The following is a 27,771-nucleotide window of genomic DNA, read 5'->3' as shown; positions in this document are numbered from 1 at the left end:
ATTTCACAATTTCTGGAAACTGAGACCAAAAAAAATTAAAGATCTAGCCTTAGGTCATATGGCTAACTGGGGGCAGAGTCAGTAAGAGAACCCAGATGTTCTCATTCCCCTTCTACTATTTACTCATCTGAGGCCTTTCTTCCTCTATTCTTCATTTGAAAATGAGCTGAGATAGATAGATCCTCTCTCTCCTCTCAAAATCAAACAAAAAGAAGAACTTTAACTTGAAGCTACAGAAGTAGAAGGGTCAAGTCTAGGAAAGTACAAAAAGTCCTCACCAAGCTTAAGGAATCAATTCTAGCAATTTGTCCTCAAATGGAAATCCACAGTTTTTTTTTTCCCTCAGTTGTTCTACCATTTCCTCCTGTGGAGTCAGCAAATGGTGTTGGGGAGATGGGGGAGGGATGAGTGAGATGGAGTCAAACGGGAAGAGAAGCTTCTTTGCAGCCACTGGTATTGACTATCACCAGAACACACAACTAATAGTCATGTTTCTTTCTTCCTTTCTTTTTAAACTTTTTTTTAAATAAAGGATGGATTGATTTGTAGGGAAGGAGAATCAATGTGGCATAAAAGCAAAAGATATTAAAAAGCTTTTTATCAAAAGAGAGAAGCAAACAGATCAGGGTCATTTACATAAATGTCTTCACTTTTTTTCTTTTCCTAACCCAAAAGTTACTTTACCCATCTTCTCCTAGACCTGGGTCTATACTTAGATTTTAGTTCTGACTCTGTCATACATCCAATGTGGAACAAGACAATTAATACAGGATTCACTTTCTCATGTGTAAAACTAAATAGTTTGAACTGGATTATGACATTTAATTCTGTACAGAGATTCTGGGATGATAGGCCAAGATTTGCAGTCATTAAAACTAATTTCAATATCTTAATTAGTTTGGTAGAACATATTAGCACCAAAACAAGCAATTTATAAGCAAATTATAAAAGCTGCCATCAAGGTGTGTTAGTATGACTACCATGAATATTTTTAAAATATGAATTATAGGCCTCTAAATCAGAACTTAAACCTCCATCTGCAAACATGAGTTATTTCATCTGCCTGGAATTCTCTTTCTTCCTATCTCTGCTTCTTTCTTTAAGTCCCAACTAAAATCTACTATGAGAAATTTTTCCCAGTCCTCTTTAATCTTAGTGCCTCTCCTCTCAGTGAATAGAGTATCAGACTTGGAGTCAGGAAGACTCAACTTTATAAATTCAAATCTGGCCTCAGGCACCCACTAGCTGTGTGATCCTGGACAAGTCCCCTAACTCTGCTTCAGTTTCCTCATCTATAAAATGAGCTGGAGAAGGAAACCCTCTTTGACAAATGTTTTATTTTACTTACTGGAACATGCTTTTTAAATGTTAAAAAAAAAATTAAAAGTTATATAATTAGTCTGGTTTGCTTATAAGATTTTTCCTCACTTTCTCATATTTATTTAGTGTTTACTTGTATGGTTTACTATTCTAAAGTGACAGACTCTGTCCTATATTTTGTTTTTTGTTCTATTAACTTTGCCATGGAATGAAGAATTGGACACAACTGAACAAGTGAACAAACAACTGATGTCTTGTTTATGCATAATTGTTTCCATGTTGTCTTTCCCATTAGACTGTGAGCAACAGGACCTGACAAACAGTAGAAGCCTAATAAATATTATTAACTATTAGAAGTTACAGTAAACTTATTAACTTTTAATAAGAAATAACCTAGTAATTCAGGTGTGTAGCAAATCATAGCTTTTTTAAAAATTTCTGGGTGAGAAAGAGGAGGTGAGAGGAACACAGATGGCACAGGGTCACTACAATTACACACAGGAAAAAAGAAATAGAGGCCTAAAGAAGTCAAGGAAGAACTAATAAAAGGAGGAGGGTCAGTCTACAAAAGTCTACTCTTCATTCAGAAGTGGAGAGTAAATCAGTAGAAAGAAAAAACTCAGCTCTAATGACATCAAATTATTCTTTATATGAACTTAAGAAATCAATGGACTTTCCAGTTTTTAGTCTAATTGTTCAACTGGTTTAGAAATTTATTTCCATAATCCTAGGTCCTCTTTTTTTTCCTGGTTAACTGATTAAATGATTTTCTGAAAGAAACTGAAAAGGCAGCAATTGCTGCCTCTACCATCTACCTCCTTATCATCCACTTCCTCATTCAAGAAGAGGAAATGAGTTCTGGGCCTGTGATTTTATTGGTAGAGAGAATTCCAGGCTAAAGAAACTCCCAGGACTAATGCAGGTTGATGACCATAAATTACAGAGTTACCTGGGGCACTAAAACACTAACTTTTCCAGAGTACACAGCTAGTATCTGTCAGAAGAAAAACGCAGCTCTCTTCTCACTGTGATATATCACCTCTTTTGTGGTTTCTCATTTTTAGTCAGAAGAAATAAATAATACTGAAAACCTCCCTGAAGAGACTCATATTTTTGCCTCTGGTCAAGTAATACATGAAGCTAGCACATATGGTCCTTAAAAAGAGGTTTGGTTTATCTTCAAAAATTTACATGGGTTCCTTGCACACACACACACACACACACACACACATATATGATGCTTTTATGTGTGTACATGTGTGAAATTATGTCCTTCAAATAAGCTAAGGGCAGATAAAACCATAATCAGTCATACTAAGTGTCTGAAATTTTGGAGGTTACATATTTTCTTCTGAGTGGAGTCAACAAGTTCAAGGTGAGAACCTGTAATCTAAAACATTATGAGTTCTGGAAAAGATAGAAAAATTTAAGAACATTAGACTATAAATTGCTCTAAATGTGGTACTTTGAATAGAGATCAGGCCCTGAAGTCAGGAGAACCTAAGTTCAAATGCAACCCCAGATACTAAATAGTTGTAAGTCACTCAACCCTATTTGCCTCAGTTTGCTCATCTACAAAATGAATTAAAGAAGGAAATGGCAAGCTACTCCAGCATTTTTGCCAATAAAATTCCAAATGAGGTCAACAAAGTGTTGGGCACAAATGAGTAAACAACATACAGACAGAACACTCATCAGTGAACCTTAAGAATGCTATAAAAATCAAATGTAAAATCTAGTCAATAGAATTGAAAATAAAGTTGGGCAAAAAAACAAAAAACAAAATATAGGACAGAGTCCATCACTTTAGAATAGTAAACCATACAAGTAAACACTTAATAAATATGAGAAAGTGAGGAAACTGTCTTATAAGCAAACCAGACTAATTATATAACTTTTAATTTTTTTAACATTTAAAAAGCATATTCCAGTAAGTAAAATAAAACATTTGTCAAAGAGGGTTTTCACAAATCAGGGCTAACAGGATTAGGAGTGCCTATAATTAAATTTAGTTTGAACTTTGAAAGAAAAAGACAAGAAGATACTGTTACAATTTAGTCCCACTCCCAACATGTACATTTTGTCTTTGGAGGAGACAGGAAAAGGTGTCTCAGACAAAGTCACAAGAATTAGAGGGAACATTGCCAAAAATCAAATAGGTCTCAATGAAAGGAGAAGTCTGTCCACAAATAAAAAAGAACATGTAGCATCTTGCTTTAAAAAAAAAAGTTGTTGAATTACAAATATAAATGAAGCTAAGACATTTTAGGAAGATCAATATGCCTATTTCAATATGACATGGAGAAATCACTTCTCTTGCATTAAATATGAAAATATGACAGATTATATTATTTAATGATTAAATGTTAGATTATGGAATTTCCTCTCCCTACCAATGAGACTAATCTCTTCCAGATGTTGTTTGACCACAATTCACTATTCAAAAATATGAAAGTTTCATTTACTTTCAAAACTCAGTGAAATCTAAAAAAATCTACTTCATACACTCATTTTTAAATGTAAGGAACCTTTGTCATCAATCCCCTAATTTTACAGAAAAGAGAATAAAGGTCCAGAGAAGTTAAAGAATTTTCTTCAGGTCACACAACTAGTCAAGAGTCAAGACCAGAACCTAGGTCCCCTGTCCAAAGCTTTCCCCACCACAATACAACTAATGATTACTCTGTAATCTAGAGTAAAAGAAAAACCAAAACCCTTTTTGAAATATACTTCTTCCCTATATTCTGATGAACTCAATTCATCCAAATAAGATGAGACAGTGTCTCCTCTATTGTCTCAAGATTATAAAATTTGTATTCTTAGTATCTTTGTATTCTAAGTGTCTTCCTGAAAACAGTAAGAATAACTTTGACCCAGATAACCAGCAGCAGTGTAGTTCAATTACCAGCATAACTGACACACAAGGCACCAAAGCACACAAATAGTTGGCATTTTTTGTTAGCAGTACCAGGAAACAAAGTAGTCATCTATTGATGGGGAAAGAGTCAATCAATTGTGGGACACAAACATAATGGAATGAGAGAGAAGTAAGAAATGATGAGTAGGAGAAAAACAAGTGTGAAAAGAACCAGGAAAACAATCTACCCACTATAACCTTGTAAATGGAAAGGAAAAACAACCGAACTCATTGTTGCATCATGATAATGACCAACCTTGCGGCCCCCCCCCCCCCCCCCCCCCCCGCCACCAAAGAGATAAGAGAAGGGACCTTCCCCTTGCTAAGTGTAAAATAAAAGAATATGTAACATAGTATATAACTTCAAACTTTTTTATTGTTGGTTAGTTTCTCTATTGTTTTCTCTTTATTGTTAATGAAGATAAATAGAAAATAGAGATCAATTGAGGAAAAACTGTAAGAAAAAAGTCCCAAAATTGTTTTGTTTGGCTAATTAGCAGATGAGGGAAAAGAGCCTTTTCTTTCCACCAGCTTCAAGATCCATTGACATGTTCAAATCCAACCCCAGATACTAAATAGTTGAATTCTTTTCTAGTTCCATTATCCTGCTTTGGCCATCTGGAAACTGATAAATGGGAAGAAATCATGTCAAGTCATCCAAAGATTCCACAACTGAACTCTTTTCAGTTTATTTGGTCTGGCATTATAATCCTTACTTATGGTTGATGAAAGAGTTACTGACTTTTAAGGTGAATGACCTGTAGGAAATCTGATTGATGGCAGCTTTCAGCTTATATTAACATAGTATGGCTAACAGGATAGAAATTAAGGATGGAAAGGGGAAATTGTCAAGGAAAATTGAGAAGAGTCATAATTTGACCCAGATTAGTAGACAGTCAAAAGGAGAAATTAACTAGAGTTAAAAGGATGTTTAATAATGGGGTGAGCCATTTAGGGGATTTTCTCTAAGGAAAGGAAAAAGAACCATAAGAAGGGAAATTTGCTAAATAGGTGCTGGACAGAATTCATAAGAGGAAATAACTACTACAACGGAGTTATGATTCATACAGTCAGTCACTTAATAAGCACTATGGTAGTCATAGGAGATACAAGGATATAATTCCTAAGGAGACTCCATAGGGAGGGAGTAGAACGGAGAACATGCCAAATAATTTCATGTATAGAGCATTAACACCTGGGGGAAAACAGGAAAGATCAGTTGGAAAGAAGGTAAAAAGGCAAATCTGTCAATTTCTAGTTGAAGTCAAGACATTTTACCTTAGGGGGGAAAAAACTTAGAAAAAAACAGAATAATATCCCCTGGGGACAGTCAGAAGAGTGAGATAATCAGATGAGGATGAAAAAGTTTATTGTGTTGAGCTTGAGTAAACTTAGTTTAAGGCAGAGGCTCTTAAATGGGGATCCATGAATTTGGGTTTTTTAAAAATATATTAAATATAATATATATATATATAATATATTAATCACTGTATTTCCTTGGTAATTCTTTTAATAATTTTTACCTTTAAAAATATTATTCTGAGGGGGCAGCTAGGTGGCACAGTGGATAGAGCACCAGCCCTAGAGTCAGGAGTACCTGTGTTCAAATCCAGCCTCAGACACATAATAATTACCTAGCTGTGTGGCCTTGGGCAAGCCACTTAACCCCATTGCCTTGCAAAAACTAAAAAATATATAATATATATATATTATTCTGTGAAGAGATCCATAAGTCTCACCAGACTGCCAAAAAAAGAGTCCATGACATACACACACACAAAAAAAAAGCTCATTTGTTCAATGATTCTTCCTTTACACATGCAAAAAGGTGGACAGAGACAGAAACAGAAACAGACAGTGTTGACATAATAGGCTAGAGAAACATGCACAAGGAGAATCAGCAAGTTGGTTTCAGGAGAAGACCACTCTACTCCTCTAGGTGGTAGCAAGCCAAAGAAATGACCAGAAGTAATATCCAGAGAGCCTGCTTTCTATAGAAGCTTTCATGGCTTATCCTCGTAAGTGGCCTTCAGGCAACTCCTGTTTATTTTGCCTACAATCCTAATTTAACTGTTTAATTTATCTTAAATATGATATATTTTGAACCAATGTGAGACAGGTTTTCCCTGGGGGGAGGGAGCTAAGCCATTGGTCTGATAGTGAGTTTGAGAAAAAGTTAAAGTTCCTAAGTTACCAATTTTTTTTTTTTACACGATTGTGTCCAGCATACATTTGAGCCTCTATAACAGATACTATGAACAGTTACAGTGAAGGAAGGGAAGGAAGGAGAAAATAATAAGCATTTATAGAAGACCTGTTATGTTCCTGACTAATGGTAATCCTGGGCAAATCACTTAATCCTGTTTGCCCTCTGTAAATTGAGATGGAGATGGAAATGGTTAAGTCATTGCACTTTGAAGTTTGTCAAGAAAAGCCCAAATGGGGTCATGCACTGAAATGACTAAATAGCATGTTTCAGGTCATATTGCAAACCCTTTAACTATATCTCTTTAGTGGATAGAGTTATATTTATAATCAAGAAGACCAAGATTTGACCTATACATGTGAAAGAAAGTACAGTAAGATGCAATAATCCATTAAGTAGATATGTGATACAGGCACTGCAAGCAAAAGGGTCCTTTGCATATTAGTAAGGTTTCCAAGAGCAAGATTACAGTGTTTTGTAAAAAAAAATCAAGAGAAAGGAGGAGTAGAGAAAGCAGTCAGACAGAATGTGATGAGCAAACAGAGGTAAGAGAACATCTATTAGAAACAAGACTGTATTTGGAGCCATAGGAGGTAAGTTCAAATTCTAATATTACCATTAGTGACTTGTGATTCTGGACAAATCACCTCAAACTAGTTATGTCTCAATTCTTCATCTGTAAAATGTGAAACAGGTCCTCCCCTCCAGATTTAAATCTCTGATCCTACAAATGAACAAATTATCTTGTCTAGGGCATAAGACTGACAAAGACTTTTTAAAAGAAAGCTCTTGGATCTGCCTTCACTTTTTATTTGGGTTCATAGAATTATCAAGGTCAAAATTATCAAAAAATTTCCATATTATCCATAATCTAATGTGGTCTGATCTACTTTACTTCTGATTTTTATCATGAAATATATATACCTTCTGTTTGAAATCTACAAACTAGGTTTTATTTTCCCAAAGTCACTAAATAATTATTATATTATTATATTATCTCATTTTTGTGGGTAAAAATTACTGAAAAGAGTTAATGTTCCTCCATGTTCAAGGGAATGTCTTGGGAATATCAATAAATATAGAACAGCCTGTAAACAAAAAATAATATGGGTTCAGATTCCACCTTTGATAAATAATGGATATGTGATCCTGGACAAGTTACATAATCTTCCAATGTCCTAAGACAGTAAGGTGCAGAGAAAGTGCCAGCCTGCATTCATAGGAGTTTCCCCCTCAAGGAGGGTCCTATGCCAATGAAATCACAGATCCATTCCTTATCCTATGTGCCAACCACAGAGGAACTGCAAACCTGAAAATCAGGAAGTCGATTAGGATGACTAAATTTTAGTTAAAGTCCTAATAAATATTATACACATTTTATAGCTCTAGAGTATGTCATCATATCTAACATATTAGAGGAAATTAAATTACTAGATATTTGGGAAACTTACTCTAAAGTAATTTATCAATTCATCAGCAATTCAACAATTCATCATTGAAGTTGGGAACTCCCTTAGCTAAAGGAGCTGCAAACCAAAGATAACTTACATTAGTTAAGTCTTTAGGAATTACTTGAGCTACACAGAAATTAAATATCTTGCCTAGGATTACACAGCTAATAAGTGTTGGGAAAGCTCAATGCTCTCTCTAGTATACCACATTTCCTCTTATTTTATGCTTTGAACATTAACTTTTAAAATAATTATTAAAGTACCAACACTGACTATTCCCTTTATGTTTCAGGAAAATTTTGAAAGCACAAGTCCCACTTGTCCTCACATTTGTATCACAATATCAAAAATACACAATCAAAAGAAAAAGATTCCCATCATAGAAAATATTGGGGGAGGAAATAATTTTACAGCAATGATTTGAAAGCTATATACAAAATATGTACTTCATGGAAATTTGAAATTTGACTAGATTCTACATATGACTAGATTCTACCCATTAATACTAGATGCTCCCATTAATAAGAACTTCATTATTTTTACAACTTCAGAAACAAATACTAGAAGTTAAGATTATGATTGACTTATTGAATAATTAAATATTTTTACATCATTTCTATAATGCAATTGACAAAAGTAAAATATCCTAAGGGATGGAAAATCCTGGAGGAAAATATGTCTTACTGTTTCAAAATGCAATTTAAATAAGATAAACAACTTCAGTTTAGAATGATGAGGAAAATATTCAGGGGAGCTGTCTGAACTTATCTTAAAGGGTTCCTATTATTTTATTAAAAGGGCTGCAATTGGCTTTCCAAAATACTATCTTTTTGGGGTGGCTAGGTGGCGTAGTGGATAAAGCACCAGCCTTGGAGTCAGGAGTACCTGGGTTCAAATCCAGTCTCAGACACTTAATAATTACCTAGCTGTGTGGCCTTGGGCAAGCCACTTAACCCCATTTGCCTTGCAAAAAATCTAAAACAAAAACAAAATACTATCTTTTTTTTAAAAAATGTTGAAAGTGAAAAGTGCAAATCAAAAACAGCAAACTGCAAAGATAAAAAAGAAGGAAGGTTTGGAGGAGTGATAGGAAGATAAGCATAGTCCTAAATTGTTAGTAAATCTGCAAATCAAAATAATCATCTTGAAAAATCATTTGTAATTTTTCCAATGAAATGAATAAAGTGTTCATACCCTCTGATACAGAATAAGTATAAAATGATTAACAGAGGGAAAGTACTGGAATTAAGGAGTTGGGAAAGACTTTCTTTAAAAGCTGGGATTTAGTTGGTATTTAAAGGAAACCAGAGAGGTAAGTAGTGGGAGCAGAAGGAGGGCATCCTAGGCATTGGGGGAGGCCAGAAAGAATGCCCAGGGGTCCATGTAGGTGGAACAGTCAGGAAGTCAGTGTCATGGATAGCATTGACGAATGGGTTCAAAGCCATCCTCAAAAACTTACTAGCTATATGACCCTGAGCAAGTCACTTAATCTTCATCTACCTCGATTTCTTCAACTGTAAAAGGGGATTATAGCAACCCAGGGTTGCTGTGGTGAGATATTTAGCTTTAGGAACAGTGCATAACTATGACATTATTCAAAAGATCTTATTCAAAAGATGAAAAGAACCCTAAAAATTTATGTCCAGTATCTAAAAACTTATTTTGTAACAATCAGAGGCCCAAACCTTAACCCTAAGTTCAAGACAAGCTATACCAATAGGAATGATTTACAGGAGCAGATACTGAAGTTTACTTGGGGAATGAGCACTTGCTTGGTTCACTATAGTACAATAACTCAAACCAAAATAATTAAGCAATTATGATCCAATAGATGATATATATTCGCTTCCTCTTCTCAGAATCTGCTCAGGGCCAAAATTTTAAAAACTGCAATATGTCGAACTGAAATTACAAAACAAGATCTCAGTCTAACAGCATAGATCATAAATATAGTAAGTTCCTTCCTGGAAGCTGTACCATTTACAGGGAAAGGAGCTGCAGGCTAAAACATGACTGACTTCCCCCTACAAGCCTATAAAAACAATAAATGCATTCAAGTTTATTCTAAGACTGGTATCCTGGTGAGAGCAGGATAACCAAATTACTGCAACCTTACAATTACTCCTACTAATAGGCAAGCAGGCATTCATCAAATACTTGCTGTTTGACTGGCAGATGCTTTCAAACTGCTCATAAATGTGAGAGAACCACTCCAGGGGAAAACTGGGCCAAAGACAGAGGAGAAAACTTTCTAAAAGAAAATAAGCATTTTGACCTTTGTGATATTAAATTATATAAAAGGATGATTGAATCAATCATTAAGTATTTATTAATTGCTTAATACAGAAAGGGAAGGTAATGAGAAAGAAAAGGAAAGGCAAAGGAAAGGAGAGGAAAGAAAAGGCAAGAAAAGAAAAAGAAAAAAGTCTATGCTCTCAAGAATATCATTCTACTGAGTAGAAATAGGTACATAGAAGCTATATTTCAGTACATGGAAGGCAATCTCAGATCAGAGGACCCTAACAGTTAGAAAGACCTCCTAAAAAAGTGGGATTTGAACTCAATCTTGAAGAAGCAAGACAAAATATGAGTCCAGCCTTCACATTTTAAAAAGTTTTACAGTAATTTAGTTTAAATGATCATTCAATATAGCCTTGAAAGGAATCAAGAAGTCATCAGTGGGAAAACCTGCAGGTTAAGGTGTGTCTATAGAAGAAAGGGACATGTTTGTATTTAAAAAAAAAAAAAAGACAGAGCAAAGGGCATTTCTATTAGGCAACCAGTTCCATTCCCTTGAAAAGGAAAAGTTTGAGGCCTTTGGTATATGATCATTTTGGGTTGTTTTAGCACTTTTTAATATTCTCATCCTTTCTCCTTGAAACACTGATCTCTCTCTCTGTTACTGGCATCATTCTGGGCTCACCCTTGAGAAATCTCTCCAAATTTTCATATAGATGGGAACTATAAAAAGTTGTATTACTGAATATATCCTAAGTAAATCTATATTCTCTGGTTTATTTCTCCTTGTAGCAGATAAGTCTATAACAGAGAGAAGGCCAAGGCCCTAAACCAGCTGAGTATACAAGTAACTCTACCAAAGTTGCCTCCTTTTTTTCCTCCAGGCAAAATTCCTTACTAGTGGCTGGCAAAGACCCCAAATAAACCATTTAAATTCTCTGGGCCTTAGTTAGCTCTTTTGTAAAAGATCTGTGGCCCACTTACTGTTTTAGAAAATTCCTCTTTCAGTAACTGGACCACAGATCTCTTTATAAAAGAAGCTGTAGAATTCTCCCTCAGAGGAAATATTGGATTTGATCACTATTCTTGCTTTAGGTAATATACCTTAAATATTTACCCTTCATTCTGGAAGACCATGACATCAGGGAGGTGATGCCTCCAGAGTCATCTGGTTGCAATGGCCAGAAATGAATCAGGATGACTGGACTCCTCTACTTTACATGTAATTGGAAAATAAAATTAAATTTAAAAAAAAATTAGTTCTAACTTCATTTTTTAATAATTACAACACTCCCAAAAATTCATTCCCAAATTATGACTTCATCTAAACTACTTTCAAACTAAGCACTGGACCTGATCAAGTCAATCCAAATGATATTCATCATTGGGCATATATTCATCTCCCTCAAGAACAGTGCTATGTCCCCTTGGGACAATGTTAAAAATCTTCTGGAGATACAGTATATCCAAGGTTATTTTCTCATAACAAATCTGGCATTTGGGTCACATCTCAGTTTTTAAGAGCTTATAAATTTTCAAAAGTGACATAACAAAGAGCATTATTTAATTGAACGGTTTGTGCCTAGTGTTCAGAACAAGACAAATTCAGGAACTGTAACTTCTAATTTTGCCTCTGACCAAAATCATGGGTCATGTTGTCTCTCTGATCAGACTTTGGGCACTATATTTTCTCTTCAAAAACCAAGAATGCCAATCTATTCCATTGAAGTAATATGTACATTTACAACTTGAGGCATTTTTGGTTCCTCTAAAATATACATTGTTCTACATGTCATTTTCCCTAAAGTATTTTTATTTTATTTAATTCAATGAGTCCTTTGCTACTACTTGTTTCCCTTCAGGTATTCTTTAAGCACAGATCAAGTGACAAAAAGCAAGGAAGTATCAACAAAACCCCTTTTAGTTTAAAAAAAATAACTGTTTTGTTTTAGCTTATAAGCAAATAAATACATCCTACAACTGATGAATGAAAGTTAAGGCAAAAAAGCAGCTATACAGGACTATGTGCCAGGCTAAGAACTGGAGCAATACAAATAGTAAAAACTAATCCCTACCTTCAAGGAGCTCCCAGTCTAAGTCGGGTGGGGGAGGAGGGAGGAGGGGAGCATTGGAGAGAAATGGATAGCCAATGAAAATATAGAGTTTTGTATGAGGAATAGCAAAAAGGCCAGTATCATTGCAGAAAATAGGTTGAAGAATGAACTATAAACTAGAAGATTAGAAAGGGCAGCAGGGGCTAGGGTTGTGAAAAGCTTTAAAAACCAAAGAATTTTATATCTCAGAGGTAGGTTATAGGAAACTACTGGAGTTAATTGAGGAGGGGATGATGATCAGATTATGCTTCAAGAAACTTACTTTCTCTGCTGAGTGGAAGAATGATTGGAAGCTAGGAACTTTTAGAGATCAATGTTATTACTGCAGGAGAAGAAACTGAAATTCAGAGTTAAATGCATGACAGGGCCATAATATAATTATTAAGCATCCCAGGTCACATCTGAACCCAGGTGACACCCAATAAATTCTATTAAGTGGAATGTTAGAATTATAATTTATTTATTTTTCTTTTGGGGGGTTTATTTTATATTGAAATAATCTTGTTGTAAGAGTAAACCTGCCCTCCCCCCCCAAAAAAAAAGATGAGAAACCTCAAGAATAGTGAGAGAAAAAAAGTACTTCAGTCTGTGTTCAGATTCCAATGGTTCTGTCTCTGGGGTGAGTTGTCTTATTTATCATAAGTCCAAAAAAGTTGCTTCAATATTTTCCCACAGCTGTTATTACTAGCTGTATTTCCCTCCACTCTATTCCTTCCTCTCATTTTTTTCTATCTCTCTCTCTCTCATTCTGTCCCTGTCCAAAAGTGTATTGTATCTGAGTACCCTCTCCCACAATCTTCCCTCTCTTCTATCACCTATTTCCCCCTTCACTCCCCCCATTTCCCCCTTATCCCATCCCTTTCCTCTCATTTTTCTCTAGGGTAAGATAGATTTCTATACCCTATGATATTTCCTCTCTGAGTCATTTTTGATGAGAATGAAGGTTCACTCATCCCCCCTTGCCTTCCCCCATTCCACTCCATTGTAAAAGCATTTTCTTGACACTTATGTGAAATATCTTACCCGCTTCTTCCTCTCCTTTCTCCCCCCCCCCACTAATTCCCTTTATCACCCATTGACTCCATCTTTTTACTACATTATACCATTATATTCAGCTCCTTCCTGTGCCTTGTCTATATATGCTCCATCTGACTACTCTTATAAATGAGAAAGTTCCTATCTTCTTCCCATTCAGGAATGCAAGCAGTTCAGCATCATTAAGTTCCTCATAATTAGTCCTTCTAGTCCACCCCCTCTATGGCTCCCCCAAGCCCTGTACTTCGAGATCAAACTTTCTGTTCAGTTGGTTGTTTCGGTAGGAAAGTTTGAAAGTCTATTTCATTGAAGTTCCATCTTTCCCCCTGAAAAAGGATGTTCAGCTTTGCTGGGTAGTTGATTCTCCTGCAAACCAAGATCTTTTGCCTTCCGAAATATCATATTCCAAGCCCTTAATGTAGATGCTGCCAGATCCTGTATAGTCCTGACTATGGAGCCTCAGTAGTTTGTTTCTGGAAGCTTTTAGTATTTTCTCTTTGACTTGAGGGTTTGAGTTTGGCTATAATATTCCTGGAAGTTTTTCTTTTGGGATCTCTTTAAGGAAATGATGGGTTAATTCCCTCAATTTCTATTTTACCCTCTGCTTCTAGGATCTCAGGGGCAATTTTTCTATATTATTTCTTGAAAAATGAAGTCTAGACTCTTTTCCTATGACTTTCTGGTAGCCTAATAATTTTTAAATTATCTCTTCTGGATCTGTTTGAGGTCATTTGTTTTTCCAATGAGATACTTTACATTTTCTTCTAATTTGAGGGGTTTTTTTTATTTCTTTCTGATTTCTTGCAAAGTCATCCGCTTCCTTTAGTTCCATTCTGAATTTTGAAGGAGTTATTTTCTTCAGAGAGCTTTTTTATCTCCTTTTCTAGCTGGCCAATTCTGCTTTTTAAGGCATTCTTCTCATTTGCCTTGTGTTGCTTTTTTCCATTTGACCTAAACTGGTTATTAAAATATTTTTTTCAGTATTTTTTGTATTTCTTTCACCAAGCTCTGATTTGGTTTCCTTAATTTATCTGCTTCTCTGTCATTTCTCCTCCCAATTTTTCCCCTACCTCCCTTAATTGTTTTTCAAAGTCTTTTGAGACCATTGTCTTGGAGGTTTTGGATGCAGAAGTTTCAATTTTGTCATCTTCTGAATCTCCCATGGAACCAAAGTAATTTTCTATGGTCAGATTCTTTTGTCTTTTCATTTCCTCAGCCTATGACTGATTTACTGCAATTCCAAAGCTTCGGAGGGGTTATTGGAAAAACTCAATAATTAATAATCATTAATAATTAAGGGACCTTAATTCCTCCAAGGTCTTATGAGAGGCTGTGACTGTTCTCTTCCCTATGCAAGACCACAGGTCCTCCCCTCTGCCCTGAAGCTGTGAGGATGGTCCCTGCTGAGCTATGAGGGCCCAGACCATAACCTGGATCTGAGTGTGGGCAAACAACCAAGTCCTGCCCCAAGGAGAGCAGAGAGACCTCTGCCGTCTCCCCTTACCATCTATGGACTGCACTCTGAAGGTGTAGACTGGCTTCCCTGATTCCCACTGCAAGTTCTCACCACAGGGTTGCTCTGAAGCCTGTGTTCGCTCAGCACTCACTCTGGTGCAGCAGAGTTCTCTCACCATCCCTTCAAGTTGTTCCCATGATCCCTGGGTCAGGAGGTCTGGAAACCACCCCCTCTGCCATGGACCCAAGTGCCCCCAGGGATCTAGGCACCTGAGAGGCTGGGCTGGCCTTTTTCCACCCCCAGTTGTCACTATTATCAAGTAAATCTGTTCCCACCCCCAATTGTCACAATTATCAAGAATAAATCAGACATAAATCAGGGAGCTCCTGTTTCCTTTCTTCTTATTCCCTCTAATTACCTACCATACAAGCTCTCCTGTGTTAGCAAAGGGCATACTAGGAATGCAGAGAAGCAGTCAGCACTATTCCGAAGAGTATGTGAAAGGGCTTCCTGCCCAGCCCAACTTCTCTTCGTCATGTTCACTTTGAATCATTTTTATAAGGACATTTCTCTTCTCTCATGTCATCCCAGAGAATCAGCACTGTGTTCAGCTTTTCTGTTCCACTATACAGGAATGATAATGAAGAAACAAGTATATGTTATTTAAGAACAACAACAAAAAATACTTAACTGCTGACTCTTGGTAAATAAACTGATTGGCATTAGTTTTCCCAGCTCCTTGGTTCAACTGAACTTAGCTGGTGTTTAAGATCTTTCCCACATATTAAACTCAACCCCCATCAATACTTCATTAAAAATGTTCATCCATTTTGAAATTAAATTATTAACAAAAATTTAGGCTAAAGTATAGATGAAATAGATCACAATCAAAAGTTTCTACAATCTAACTATGGTTCTAGAATATCTTTGCATTTCTCTTAAGGTGAACACAAAAAGTTCATGACTCAACCTAAGTTTCTTGCACATTCTTACTGTTATAATGCAAAGAACATATGTTCTTTATATTTATGGTTTATCCTTTCATAATTCAGTGAAATAAGGAAGTGTCTGTTCTTATCTCCATGAACATACAAGTACAGAGTTGAAATAACTTTCTCTATGGGATGCTAATTGGTTATGTCACTGGAAGTAGAGACAGATTATCTAGTCAATCCTTCAGAAAAAGGGGGAGGGGAGGGAAGGGCAGCAGGGCACAACTAAATAAGTGCTGGATTTTTATATCAAAGGTTCTAGATTCAAATCCTGACTTAACCATTTACTGCATGTAGACACTTGAACACAGAACTTCACTTCTCCTAACTGTAAAATAAAGGGGTTGAACTAATGACTTCCAGCACTTCCAGAATGGTCATATAAATTAAGGAAACCCTCAATGAAAATCAAATTTCTCTATTAAGATATAAAAACAAGAAAAGGATTTTTCCCTCTTACACTTCAAATCTGTCACAAGTAGTGGCTAATGAGATAGAAGAGGAGAAGGTGAATATGTATATGATCAATAAAGTATCAATTTTGAAAATCAAACAATTGTAAGTACCTAACTTCACTCCCAACAAATATACAATAAAAACAAATTCAACAACTGTCTACAGGTGAAATTTAAGGGCGGGGCAGGAAGAATTGGATGGGTGCTAACTCCTCTCTTTGTAGGAAAAATACAATTACGATTAGGGAAATAAAGCATCAAAACTTAGGAATTAACCTGTTATTTCATTGCTTAGGAAACCCCATTCATTGCAATTAAACTGTGAAGGCTACTACTGTGAGAAGAAAGCCCTGTCAAGTTTTAAAATGGTATCCCCACTGCATCCCCAAACAAGAGAATCTTAACTTCCATATTTGCTTAGATTAAAAATAAAATACTACATAAAAAGAACCACAATTACACAGCTCCCTTTCTTCTATCCCTTGGTGGCATATCCATATAACCAGGACAAATAAATCTTAATTCAGCACAGGAGGTTGATAACAGTTCTTTCAAGTGAGTTCTATTTTTATATTTTGGCTGTTGGGGGGTAGAAGAGCTTATTAAAGAAGATTAGATTGCTTTTTCCATTTCTACCAAGTAGTACTTGTTCAGTGTGTAAAAAGAATTCTACCACAAAACCAAGTTCTCAAAAAGCCAGACAAAAAAAAAAAGTCCACAACTAAAGAGGCCAAAACCTAAATTATAAATGTAAAATCCTAATATAACTTTCTACAAACCTGAATCATGTGATAGAAATATGAATCCAATTACCCTTATCTTAAATAGAACCAAGTCCTCTTCTTCTTTCCACAACTGGCCCTTCTAGTCTCAGAAGTAGCCCTTATAGGAGAGTCTCAAGCAGACTATCATTAACTTCCACATATAATTTAACTGCCTTTTACCTAGTGTGGATGTAATAAAATGTACATTTGAGGAATTCCACAATTCAGACTGCAGGTACTGCAACTTGAAAAGCATTTACAATTAGAGAACAGTATGAGGAAACCACTGCTTGGCTAGATTTCATCTGGTCCCTTTTAATCTCTGCTTCCCCACCCCCAAATTCTTCAACACAACAAACAAAAAGACAAAATTATCAGATAGAAATCAGTGACCCAGAAATAACATTTCACCTTTGATCTCAAGTCAGCCAAAGGAGAAGATATTCAATGGGAATGACAGTTGAAGAAGCAGGACCAAAATACAAAATAAAAGGCACATAACCGAATTTTTCAAAGAAACTTTTTGGCTCAAAAACAAAAATTTCAAAAAACTTCATAAATATTAAAATATCACACATAATATAAATGTTATAAAAATAAAAGAAAAGGATAATTAACATGCAAAGATAGAACTGAAGTATCTGAAAATTGATAGAAAAATTAAGAAAAATATTTTCAGCTATTTTAACCTATTGGAAAAAAGAAAAAGTTGCCAGTATCATGTGTCTCTTATGTCATCCTCCATGAAATCATCCTCAAGTTCAGTTTAGTTGGTAAAGAAGAGCCAACTTTTTAAATGAGAGTAAATGTATCCACTGTTCAGTGGGCTTCAGCAAAAATCATGTTTTCCACAACTCTGTCTTGGCTGCTACAGATTTTTGCCAAAGCCATCAATACCCTGGCCTAACAATATTTTTTTTCATCTCTACTGTGTGTAAAAGAGCAAATAATTTCAGCTGGCAGTGTTTCACACTAACAGAATAAAAACTCTGTCCTTTTTCTATTTTGTTTTATTTAAGAAGAAAACACTTCATAAGCCTACGAAAAGCAGCATGGTATAGTTAATGGTTTGAACTTGAAATCCCAAAGAATTGGATTCAAGTCCTTATTTATACTACCTTGGATGACCATGGGCAAGTCACTTATGTATACAAGGAAGTAAGCCCTCTAAAAACCATAAATTATAAAGTTTTATTCCTTACTTCCACAATAGAACACTCCCCACACTCCCCAGACCCAAAAAAAAAAGATTAAAAATGACATAAATTTTTGAATTGAGTTCTCTAAGTTAAAAGGAGGATTAATTATTTTTAATCATTATTTTCATATTCAAGTTAGAAAACTAGAAATAAAAAATGCAATAATTTTAATAAAAAGTAGTCAGCTTCTTTGTATGTGATCTGAGAAAAATGTGAAAAGTCCATGTGGCACAGTAATTATTTCACAATAATACAAGTAGAATGTCAGTGATCTTAAGAAAAACTAACAGGCTTTTCCCAAACATTTCAAATGAATGCTTACCAATATCAATCTCCAGTCTATTCTTACTTATCAGGGAATTCACAGCCAACTGTACAACTGTATATGTAAGATAACCAAGAGTCATACAGAATTTCAGGCAAAACAACATTCTTTAATATTTAGTAACACGTATTGTTTCTTATATTGTAAGACTACTTCATGATCACATCACATCAAAAAACATCCTTTCCATTCAATGTGGTTTATCACCATTCAAAAGGAATCACAAAGGAAAAAAAGGGAATGCTAAACTATCTCTTAAGTCACACCCAACCATAGACAGGAAAAATGCCAACTCAAAGAACCACATGCATGGGTAACCCCTCCCTGATGGGCAGACAGTGTAGCCTGGCAGTGTTAAGAGAGATTGCCGGGGATGGCTAGGTGGCGCAGTGGATAAAGCACCGGCCCTGGAGTCAGGAGTACCTGGGTTCAAATCCGGTCTCAGACACTTAATTACCTAGCTGTGTGGCCTTGGGCAAGCCACTTAACCCCATTGCCTAGCAAAAAACTAAAAAAAAAAAGAGAGAGAGAGAGAGATTGTCAATAGTTAGTCAAAACATAAAAATTCAAAATAATCCCCCCCAAAAAAATCCTCCTCTTATTCCACTTCTCCCTCATTAGTTTCTTGCATTTAAATGAGATCATTGATATGAAGATGAAGGACTATAATAGTCTTTAAGGATTATGTTAGTCAAACCTTTCATTTTCCAGTTGAAACTTAGAGAAAGTGATTTGCCTAGTGTCACACAGAGGTGAGATTTGAACCCAAATCCACTCACTTCAAAACTGATCAATTGTTTCTTGAAAACAAAAAAAGGTTAAGGTAAATGGGAAAAAAGACCCACCCCTGCCTAATCTAGACCAAGAGCTTCCCTGATAATTTCCCAAATTACTTTCCTAATTTCTGCCCTACTCTGAAGTTTCTTCCCTTCCACACCTAATTCTACTGTATGTGATGAAAGTACTTGTTTGCCTTTACATGTCAGTTTAAGTTGCTGGGTCTATATAGTTTTCTTAAAAGATCACAAGCATCATTTATTGATTTGCTATGAATTGCAGCTTTTAACTCTTGAGTCAGCAACTTCCTTATTTTGAAGGGTATATAAGGTCAGTTACAGGAGACTGCATATGACAAACTAAAATTCACTAGTGTTTTGTTTGTTTTTTCTCCCATTCAATGACACACTTCTATCACACTGAAAAAAAAAACTCACTATAAAAAGAGAAGAGGGAAGGAATAAGAAAAAAGCAGCAACAGAAACTTTAAATTTTAACAAATGACATTTTTGAATCCTGTCAGCTAATGAAATACTAGATAAATTTCCAGGTAAAATAAGCTCAAGGAAATACATAAGATTTGGAGCAAGAAGGGACATCATGAAGGCTGTTTATTTTTAAAGTGGAGAAACTAAAGCTAAAACACTTGCCAAAATTTACCCCAGATTGTATTTAAAGCAGAATTTTAACCTGATGGCAAGTCCAGGATTCTGTATACATTATACCATGCTGTCCCTTCCTTTTTTTTCAGTCATTTCAGTTCTGTCAACTCTTTGTGACCACATTTGGGGTTTTCCTGGACAAGTCATTGAAGTGGTTTGCCATTTCCTTCTCCAGCTCATTTTAAAGATGAGGAAATTGAGGCAAATAGGATTAAACTACTTGCCTGGAGTCAAACAGCCAGGAAGTATCTGAGGTCAAATTTGAACTTAATTATTACTCAAGGGTTCTACCCACTGAATCATCTAGCAGTCCTGTTCCCCTCAACAGGATACCTCTAAAACTACTATATTTCTCCACATTCGTTTTTTAAATTTGCCAAGATGATCAAATACGTAAAAGTCTCTTGAAGTTGGAATATCATCCAGGTCTAACTAAATATTCATTTGCTTTAGTTATTTGTTTCAGGTTGTTCTGTCTTCTCTCCCTACCTTACTGATGGCTCCTAATATTGCATTCAGTGCTATGGCACACAGTCAAAACCCAATAAATTGGTAAATGTATCAACAAATGAATTTTATCAATTCAGCAACAGAAATTGATTATGCATCTACAAGATGCTGAGAATACAGACCAACAGAAAAAAAATTCCTTGCCTTCATTATACTTAGTCTACTGAGAAGATAAAATGTTCATAGACAAGTACAAACCAGGTCTATATAAAGTATAGTTGGGGGAAGATTCAAGATGGCAGCGTGAAGGCAGCATTTCCCCAGAACTCCTTCCCACCAAAACTCCAAAAACCAACAAATTATGACTCTAGCCAAAATTTAGAAGGACAGAACCCACAGGAAGACTGAGTGATACATTTTCCCAGTCCAAGATAACTTAGAAGTTCCCGGGAAAGGTGTGTTTCACCAGGACTGGGGACTGGGAAAAAAACCAAGGTCGCAGCACGGCCCAACCTAGTCCAGCCCAGAGATCACTGGCAACAGCTTGAAAGGGCAGTGAGAGAACTCTGCTACACCAGAATGAGTGTGGAGCGAGGAGCACTGGCCACAGAATCGGAAGTGAGAATCTGGAGAAAGCAGCCTGCGCCCCAGAGACATTGCAGAGATTTCTCTGCTCTCCCTCAGGGTAAGACTATTGTTTGCCTACACTCAGATCCAGGTTGCAGTTTGGACTTCCATACTAAGTAGCCAAACTGGATCCTTCCTTATAGCTCCAGGGCAGAGGGAAGTGTGGAGGGGGGGGAACATCTATGTATCAAAGCACAAGCAAGAATGCATAAGACCTTGGAGGAATAAAGGTCCCAGTGGGGTGTCCTGAAAAAAATACCCAAAGTCTTGGAAGTACTGTCTTGGGCTAAGGAAATGAGTAAACAACAGAAAAAGAACAATCTGACCAGAGAGATACTTTAGTCCCATGGAAGATCAAAGTACATACTCAGATGACAACAAAATCGAAACTCCCATTTCTAAAATTTCCAAGAGAAATAGAAAAATGGGCTCAGACTATGAATGACCTCAAAAAAGACTTTGAAAAGCAATTAAGGAAAAATTGGGAGGAGAAATGAGAGTGATGCAGAAAAATCATGAAAACCAAATCAGATACAGCTTGGTGAAAGAAATACAAAAAAAACATACTGAAGAAAATAATAGGTTAAAAACCAGTTTAGGCCTAATGGAAAAAGCAAAACAAAAGGCAAATGAGGAGAAGAATGCCTTAAAAAGCAGAATTGGCCAGCTGGAAAAGGAGATAAAAAAGCTGTCTGAAGAAAATAACTCCTTCAAATGCAGAATGGAACTAAAAGAAGCTGATGATTTTACAAGAAATCAGGAAGAAATAAAACTATTCCAAAAAAACCCAAAAATTAGAAAAGGTGAAGTATCTCATTGGAAAAACAAACAACTTCAAAAACAGATCCAGAAGAAATAATTTTAAAATTATTGGACTATCTTGAAAGCCACAATCAGGAAAAGAGCCTAGACTTCATTTTTTTCAAGAAATACAGAAAAATTGCCCTGAGATCTAGAAGCAGAGGGTAAAATAGAAATCAAGAGAATTCACTGATCACCTCCTGAAAGAGATCCCAAAAGAAAAACTTCCAGGAATATTATAGCCAAATTCCAAAATTCCCAAGTCAAAGAGAAAATTCTAAAAGCTACCAGAAACAAACAATTCAACTACTGAGTCTCCATAGTCAGGATTACACAGGATCTGGCAGCAGATACACACTTTTGGACAGGGCCAGGATGAAAGGAGAGAGAATAGAATAAATGAGAGTGAGGAAGAATAGAGTGGAGGGAAATACAGCTAGTAATAGCAACTGTGGGAAAAATATTGAAGCAACTTCTCTGGTGGACTTATGATAAAGAAAGCAACTCACCCCAGAGACAGAGCCATCAGAATCTGAACACAGGATGAAGTACATTTTTTTCCTCCCTATTCATGAGGTTTCTCATCTTCTTGGGGGGGGGGGGGGGGGGAGTTATGTTTACTCTTATAACATATTCAATTTACATCAGTGTATATATATATCATGGAAACAATGTAGAGACCATCAGACAGCCTTCTTTGGGGGGGGGGGGGGAATTGTAAAATCTAAACCTTACAAAAAATGATAGGTAGATACTACAATTATATATAATTGGAAAACAAATAAAATGTTAATAAAAGAAAAAAGAAAAAATAAAGTATACTTTGTACAGACAGACAAAATCTTAAGCTCTGGCTTTATGTCAACCAGTTTGGTTTTGTTTTTAATAATGAGGGCTGTTAAAAAGTCAAGTCAACAAGCACTAATTAAGTACCTATAAGCCAAATATTGTACTCAGAGCTAGGGATACAAAGAAATTCAAAAAACAAAACAAAAACCTCTCTATGTCCTTAAAGGGTTCTACACCTAATTAGGAAGACAACATGAAAACAACTCTGTACACAGAAGATCTATACAGGAGAAATTGGAGAAAATTAATGGTGATCTCAAAGGCTGCTGAGTTAGACCTGCTTATTTTTAGAGTAGAAAATTATGGGGGACAAGTTTCTTGAAGAAGGTAGAGAAACCAGGAGGCAGATAAGAGGAAGGAGAGAATTCCAGGCATGGGAACAGATAGGGAGATGGAGTATCCTTTGCAAGGAGCAGCACAGATTTTACATTCTATGACATGGGACTGTAGAATATATAAAGGGGAATTAAGGTTAGAGTAGATGGAGGAATTTGGAATAAAGTGTAAATAGGTTGGAAAGGAGAGGCTTTGAAAGACAGAAAAAATTTTATATTTGTTCAGGTAGTAGGTAGCTACTGGAGTTAAGATATGTACTTAAGAAATATTACTCTTGTAAGGCATGGGGAAGAGATGAGGCAGGGAGACCAATCAAAAATATTGCTATTATTGTCCAGGCAAGAAGTGATGACCTGCACCATTAAATCAGCCAAGTCAGAGGAGAGAAGATGACACATATGAAAATTCTATGAAGGTAGAAAAGACAGGTCTTAGCCAAGTCTGGCTCTGTGAGGATGATACCTAAGTTAAATCTGTTTGTTGTTGTTCACTCTTATCCAATTCTTCACTATCCCTTTTGGGATTTTCTTGGCAAAGAAACTGAAGTGGTTTGCCATTTCCCTTGCCAGCTCATTTTACAGATGAGCAACTGAGGACAGCTAATGTCTGAGGCCAAAGTTCTGCTCTATCCACTGTACCACCTACTACCTGTCTACAGTATATATTTCCAGAATTGTTTTTTATTTACTAGCATTATAATCTATTTTTAAAGATACCCTAATTTTCTAGTCAAACTAGCTTGCTTGTTTTTCTTCATATTAAACATTCCATTTCCTATCTCTTCCATGTCTTTAAATTCTGTTCTGTGTCTGGCATGTATTCCCTTATCATCCACTGCTTATAATGCTCAACTTCCATATCCTTCTTAGGCCTCTCCTAAATCCCCTAAAATGCCAGTGCTTCCCCACTCATAGACATATATGTACATGATGCAAACCCCTTTAGAAAATGTTCCTTCATATCTGAGATCATTTCATTTTTGTCTTTCTATCTATATTGCCTAGCATACTAGAGAGCATCCTGCTTAGCACACAATAGGGACTAAATAAATTCCTGCAGATTGATCATGTAACACCATCATAAAGTAGGTTCTTATAATGGCCTTTTTCTCAGTATCACTTCATTACAAAGGCAAGATTAAATAATGAGGGATTTGGTTGACTAGATGAATGAAATTCAAATTTAATAATCAGCACAGAGATTTAAAAACAGTTGAAATGACACTAATATCATCGAGTTAAAACCTCATTAATAAAAGTGATTCCTGTGAATTGGAGTCAATACTTTTGAATATTCAGGGACCTTGGGAAATTTTTTAAATAGATAGTAAATAAAAATAAAAATTTGTTTCATTATTCAGTACCCAGTAAATGAAAGGATATTTTCATATCATGAAAATGTTTGTCCCTCTTTCTGATAATTTACAGCACAAGGAGTTGGGGCAGTAATTTAAATGTATAGTCTTGTCTTTGAACACCTGGTTCACTAACTATAATGAGTACTCCTTGTCAAATGAGGAATGAGCTTTCAGGTAGAGCATTTACAAACACCACAGCAAGAAAAAAGAAAAAAATACTAATTATAATGAATAACTTTAGCAACATTTTTTTCTAGTTTTCCCAGATGACCCACATACACATTTTTTCACCTTAACAAAAGGATGACAGATGCATAACATGTGATTTGGGACATCCCTCCCCTTAACTCAACCCCAGATGTTGTGGGATATTTATATAAATAACACTTTCTATGATGCTATTTATCATTTTTCAACACAGCTGGAAATTGTTCTCCTGTTCTCTGGTCAGAACAACCAGATATTCAAATCACCCTGCCAAGAGCTCTTGCTTGATCATGAAAGAAGCAGTAACAGGCTATTCAGGATAAGTGGTGTACATCAGTGCCAGCCCTGCTCTCTTGAAAATTGGAGGTGGCTCACCAGCCTCCTCTGAAAAGAAAAAAAATCAAATGTAGGCTTCTTATTTTTTTGATTGAGTTTTCCAATTCATTCATATCCCTCCAGTAACTGAAACAAAAACACAACCAGAATGGATTGTTTTTGAGGATCCACAAAGATAACACATTGCAAAGATCCAGGATTAAGTATGCCTCCCCATGACAGCATGATGCTTAGATATTCTTTTCCAAGGAGTCACTCAAAGAGTAGATAAAGTTTCTCTCATCTAAAACAGCAACAGAGGCCTTGTTATTATGCTCTTGAGTGCTGACTGAACAATCCTGACTCCTGTACCTAAGAGGTAAATTTCACTATAATAGAAAATTCACCATAAACAAAATATAAAAGCAACACAAATTATAGCCTATTAAAGAGCCATATATCTGATTCAGGTGAACTGAGAAAGTATAAGTTAAGAAGACCTGGAATATTCACTCATGTCATTCACTGACTTTTTTTTTTAGGGTTTTTTTTTTTGCAAGGCAAATGGGGTTAAGTGGTTGCCCAAGGCCACACAGCTAGGTAATTACTAAGTGTCTGAGACCAGATTTGAACCCAGGTACTGCTGACTCCAGGGCCGGTGCTCTATCCACTGTGCCACCTAGCTGCCCCTTTATTCCCTGACTTTTAAAAATATTAATTTCTATGAAAGGAAATTTATAGGCCCCTGTCTCTATTCACCTCAAAGGATAGTGTAAGAAAAAAAATTGAAAGCACAAAGATTTAGCATTTAGAAGAAAAAGTGTACTATAAGAGGGACATATTGATATATATCTCAAGAAACTTATCAATCAGAAAAATCTTGCAGGCAGTTCTCAATATTTGAAATTTTCCAGATGTAAAAAATTCTTTCACTGGCTCCAGGTATGTATAACTTTTTTTTAAGGTTTTTGCAAGGCAAATGGAGCTAAGTGGCTTGCCCAAGGCCACACAGCTAGGTAATTATTAAGTGTCTGAGACCGGATTTGAACCCAGGTACTCCTGACTCCTGGGCCAGTGCTTATCCACTGCGCCACCTAGCTGCCCAAGGTATAACTTCTAAACTGGGGAGACTCACATTATCTGACCCCTAAATAAACTTTCACATTGTATCCTTATCTCTAATTCTTATTCCTAATTCAGTTCAGGGATATTTAATTTAGACTACATATAAATTCTTTACAGACAATTGCAAGAGGCCAACCAATGAAGTACCTATTATGGAGATAAAATTGTAAAAGATAGTCCCTGACAAGAAGCTTCCAGTGTAAGGTGAATCAATAAACATTTGTTAAAGCATTTACTTTGAGTAAGGGAGGACAGGACTATGTATGAAATGAGGACAATGAAAAACAACATGTAGTAAAGTAGACTTACCTCAAATAAATAAGGAAAGGCAGGAGGAAAAGAAGAAAGAGGAACCAAGCAACAAGCTAAAAATAAAATACTCACATTTGTTATTAAGATTTATAACTTACATCTATTGATACATCTCAGGTCTTTTCTACATATATACTTCTCCACTGGTATGAATCAATCCATTTATATCTTCTCATTCAGGGTCATTCTCTACCATATAAATATTTCTTTAAATCCTCCATGGAGAGTCTACCCAATCTTTTCTCTGCTACTTTCAATAATTCTGATGGTCAACTAGCAATCTTTAGATGCCTGCTATTTGTGAGGCACTGTGCTAAGCTCACCAGTTATCCCTTCCCATATATAACTAGCCATATGTTTTTCATGATGCCTGTCTTTGCTAGCAATAAGGCAGAGGCAGTCAAGGAGTAAAGAAGGTAGAACACTAAGCCCAGAGTTAGGAAAATCTGAGTTCAAAATTGGATCTCCAATGTATACTAACAGTGTGACCTTTGGCAAATCACTTAACCTCAGTTGCCTCACATCCAGGGCCATCTCCAGTCATCCTGCTCCATATCTGCCACTGGACCCACATGGCTCTAGAGGAGAAAGTGAGATTGATGATTTAGCACAGCATGCCATCACTCAAATCCAATTCATGTGCTTGTCATGCCATCACCTCCCTGATGTCAAGAGCTTCTTTAAGAACCAAGGACAATCATCATCATCATCATCACATCAACCATGTGTCTTTCAGATGCACTAGTAGTTTATAAGATGACTATTAGCAAGGGACCAGTTACTTCAAACCTGAAACACACTGCTTATGACGTGGATATCTTTTGATAATTTATTATTCAATTTTTTATCCTTCTTGAGGAAAAGGCAACTTTTAATCATTTTCTGTACCACCATTTTAAACCTAGTCTTTCTTTCCCAGGCTTATGCATGTTTATTTTAGTACTGGACTGAAATTGTATCACTTTCCTGGCAGTATAAAGATAAACTAAGAAAAATAAAATCAAAATTCCTTGAAATGGAAATCACAATTCTTTTTCCTTTCTGGAATTATTGTTGAATTTTATAACTTTGACTTTTCACTGAATTGCTTTAACCAATTAATCAATGAACCTTTATTAAGGGTCTAATGTGTGCCAGATTCCATACTAGCTACAGGGATACAAAGATAAAAAATGAAACAGCTCCTATCTCCCAAAGAGCTTACATTCTACCCATAAAAATGTATATTTGCAATGAATGTTTATTTTTATAAAACTTACATTTCTCTAGATCAAAATTTCCCAAGTACTTTTTATAGGCATTAACTGGTAGCACGGTGGATAGAGTACTATCTTGGAAGAGGAGTGTTCCTCCTCAGAACACTAGCTGCATGACCTTCAGCAAGTCATTTAACCATGATTGCTTCACATCCAGTGCCATCTCCAGTTGTCCTGATCTATATCTGGTCTCTAGATCCAGATGACTCTAAAGGAGAAAAGTGA

At 35.9% G+C, this 27,771-nt stretch overlaps 1 protein-coding gene across 3 annotated transcripts in view; it reads right to left on the bottom strand.

Annotated features, from left to right (window-relative positions):
- The window catches only part of LPAR1 (lysophosphatidic acid receptor 1), a 291,018-nt gene that overhangs the window by 98,224 nt on the left and 165,023 nt on the right, over positions 1-27,771 (bottom strand). The window contains exon 2 of one of the 3 annotated variants that reach the window (XM_074196492.1): positions 15,160-15,361. The exons of the other annotated variants lie outside the window; for them this stretch is intronic. The gene's annotated coding sequence lies outside the window, so the exon portion shown is untranslated. The remainder of the gene's footprint in view (positions 1-15,159; positions 15,362-27,771) is intronic. 3 annotated transcript variants of the gene reach the window in all.

The sequence above is a fragment of the Macrotis lagotis genome, chromosome 8 (genome assembly GCF_037893015.1).
Source record: "Macrotis lagotis isolate mMagLag1 chromosome 8, bilby.v1.9.chrom.fasta, whole genome shotgun sequence".
Lineage (NCBI taxonomy): Eukaryota > Metazoa > Chordata > Mammalia > Peramelemorphia > Peramelidae > Macrotis > Macrotis lagotis.
The sequence above is the reverse complement of the archived record's forward strand: the minus strand, read 5'-3'. Positions and strand labels throughout refer to the sequence as shown.